Source organism: Excalfactoria chinensis, chromosome 9, assembly GCF_039878825.1.
Source record: "Excalfactoria chinensis isolate bCotChi1 chromosome 9, bCotChi1.hap2, whole genome shotgun sequence".
NCBI lineage: Eukaryota > Metazoa > Chordata > Aves > Galliformes > Phasianidae > Excalfactoria > Excalfactoria chinensis.
The window spans coordinates 12865683-12868197 of record NC_092833.1 but is presented as its reverse complement, the minus strand read 5'-3'; the positions used below and the strand labels follow the sequence as shown (position 1 = coordinate 12868197).

At 40.4% G+C, this 2515-nt stretch overlaps 1 long non-coding RNA gene across 1 annotated transcript; it reads right to left on the bottom strand.

Annotated features, from left to right (window-relative positions):
• Positions 1-242: 242 nt before the first annotated feature.
• LOC140255975 (uncharacterized) lies at positions 243-2300 on the bottom strand. The gene is made up of 3 exons (XR_011904624.1): positions 2240-2300; positions 997-1049; positions 243-326 (listed from the first exon to the last, which is right to left on the bottom strand). It is a non-coding gene; the product is annotated as an uncharacterized lncRNA (long non-coding RNA).
• Positions 2301-2515: the final 215 nt, after the last annotated feature.

Sequence of the window (2515 nt, the reverse complement as noted above, 5' to 3'; positions counted from 1 at the left end):
TGTGACTTTTTTTTTTCCCCAAGTGGAATTTGCAGCGTTGCCCACACGACAGTCCTTTTGGAGATGTATCGAAATGTCCCATGCTCTGAGAAAATGCTGTCAGTTGGAGGAAACAGAAGGAGGCGAGGAATAGCCACAGTTTGTGTCTGCAATTCCAGAACAAACAATAAGAAGAAAATAGATGCAGTTTTATGGCCTGTTCAGTTTGTTCCATTCTTCAGCACTGTGTACTTCATACTTACATAACTCCTGCATATTAGTGCGTTGTTGAGCTTTTCAGTGAGGATGGGTCTCTTGACTCACACTGTGCTGTTAAATAAACTCAACTGCTTGGATGAAAGAAAGAGGTAAAATGGTGAGCACAACTCAGCCTGGAATCCATAAGTTTCTCAGTTTCATCAGAAGATGAATTCTCATATTTCACTTTGTGGTATGAACTGTTGGTCAGATTCCAACTCGATTATTTTGTGTAAAACAGTAATATTGAACCACTGCTATGGAAAGCTCATAGCAGTGACATTCCTGAAACATTTTTTATTTTTTTTTTTAGAATTTGAAGAAGCAACTTTACATACAAAGCTCAAATTTTGACACTGTGAGCCCCAAATTTGAGTACGTATCTCCCGTGTGGCTCATAAAATTTCAAATTGAGCCTCAATCAAACCTAAACAAAATCTCTGTTCATGCTCTCTTCAGAGAAATCATTTGCTGGTTTCCTCTCCATCCATACCAGAAGGTGAATCGAGCAGTCCTCGCCCTGCAGGCACTGAGGAACCCCACCCTCTGACTTCAGTGACTGCAGTAAGGGAAGGAACTATGATCCAAGGATTTGAAGTAATCTTATCTGCGGCTTTCTTTTTCTCCTCTTCTGTTAATGACAATATGGAGGAATGTTATTCTTAACCAATGAAAGCAAACATTGAAGTGTCATTTAGACATATTATTTTAGTGAGTACAGTGTAAGTTGAAGTATATTGAGCTTAAAAAGCATATTACCTTGTCAAGTACCATGCGTACAGAGGTCAGCACTGGTCTTCTGTCTTTTTTTCCTACATATGACAACAGATGAAACAACATTTGCATTACTGTTTTAATCCACACCATTGTTTATGAGGGTTCTCAAACTCCTTGTAACCCTCAGAAGGTATTTTAGCGTAGGCTGCTGTTATTACCTGATCGAGTTCCAAATGAGACCCAAAGATGGAACAGCTGGAATTTTCCATATTAACTACTGGCTGGGGCAGAGAAAGGGCATCTCATTTTCTGAGTACCCAGCCTGGGTAATGCAGGGCTTTATTTTAAGAGGTGAGCTCTCATACCATTCAGAGGTACAAGTGTTCTGCATCTCTGAAAATTAAACATTCTGATAGCTCGGGTTTTATGTAGCAAGTAAGTAAAAGCTCCAGAAAAGAGAAATTCTGACTGCACTGAAGGACAGCTGATGTGATGGATCATAGAGGGACAGCTTTGATTTCCACACACAGGCTTTTGCTGACAGACCAGTGCCCAGGTAGTTAATCAGGCTGCAGAGCGATTCTGTGCAACTTCTTCCCTTTAAGTAACTTTGACAAAGTCAGGCTCATATATATGCTGTGTTCCCTGCCTCAGAGCCGCTCAGGAACATTCTTCAAAAGGCATTTTTGTGTCTTTATAATTGAATTGATTCTTAAGTTGTACCACAGGTGTACACCTTATCAAAGAAGAGCTAGCACTCCATTTGTTCATAATGCCCTCTAGGAGGAGGTTTAACATGCAATGTTTGTTGTTTCTAGCAGGTCTCTCTGCTGAGAGAGAGGTCGCTACTCAGGGAGGCACTTTCCTCCTTGGAAACAAGAAAAGAAATCCCCGGGAAGGAGGAGAAAATGCATCTGGGTAACAGGAGGGGATCTTGTCAATCTTCAAGTCACTAGAAAATGATCACGAAAGTCTTTTGTTAGAGAAGCCTATAATGGTACTATTGCTTGTCTATTGTGGCTACTAACAGCAAATAGCCTGTAAGGGCAGGGGAGATGTAGGATTAGACATATTGTGTAGAAGGGCTCTGGATGCTTGAAAAGTGCATTCCTGCTCACCAAGGTCAGAGGGGTCAAAATAGTGTCATCATTCATCCTCGATGGAAGAATTTCAATAAACAAATTGACCTTTGAAAACATCCATGGCATATATGGAATAATGCTAATGATGCACTTTTGGATTTCTTCCACAAGTGGGAACAGAAAAGCGATTGTAATTCACTTACATTAAGTTAGAGACTGTGTTGTATGGTACTTCTTCTGTTGATAGGATCTGTAGCCATCCTGAAAAAAGTTTTTAGCTTAATTAGTGTCATAATTTTTGGTGCATCATAAGGATAAGCCCAGTCAACAAGGTTTTACAGAAGTCTCATGTATGTGTATTTCTGGGGATGATGCTGTACTTGTTCATCACAAGTAGGGAGAAAGGTGGACTGGAGCTACTCTGACTGAAGGGGAATGAGTATCAACTTTGTCCACTGTAGGAATTGCACTTGTTCTCA